Source organism: Frankliniella occidentalis, unplaced genomic scaffold (assembly GCF_000697945.3).
Source record: "Frankliniella occidentalis isolate FOCC.00 unplaced genomic scaffold, Focc_3.1 Scaffold189, whole genome shotgun sequence".
In the NCBI taxonomy this organism is placed as follows: domain Eukaryota; kingdom Metazoa; phylum Arthropoda; class Insecta; order Thysanoptera; family Thripidae; genus Frankliniella; species Frankliniella occidentalis.
Window position 1 is genome coordinate 286,158 of NW_026267315.1, and position 590 is coordinate 286,747.

Genomic DNA, 590 nt, shown 5'->3' on the forward strand with positions numbered 1-590 from the left:
CCCATTGCTGGTGGGCCAGTCGGACTAGGAGAAGGTGTGAGATGCTCGCGGTTCTAGTTCGCCATGCTGGTCCCGGGTGTCACTGTACAAGGAATTACTGTTACATTTTGTGCTTACTACTTGACATAATTTCATAGTTTAAAGTAGAAGCGCCTACAGCCTGGTAATGGCACATCATGCATACTTTAGGTAAATACCTGACTATTTTCTATTTAGCAAAATAGTCGAGTATTTACTGAAGGTATGCATGCGACAGCTTCACACTTATCGGCAAGCGCTTTCACTCTAAATTATGGAATTCGATGAAGTTTTGATCACAACATGTAACAGTACCAGTGATGTAGTATTTAATGTTTGACATTGCAGCTCTGTCAGTGGTAGTGATATCTGAAGTGTTTTGGTGAGGCCACTCTGCTGGTGGCTCTCTGCCAACCCTGGCGCTGCTCATGTCGCAGAACAAGGAGACGCTGAGGCAAATATGGTGACAGTATCCCCTGAAGGAGAGGTTAGGCCTGTGTCCTATACGTATTCTTTTCTCTCCACTGTAGAGGGGAATCTGAATGAGGTAGAACCGAGTAAACTTATCTACT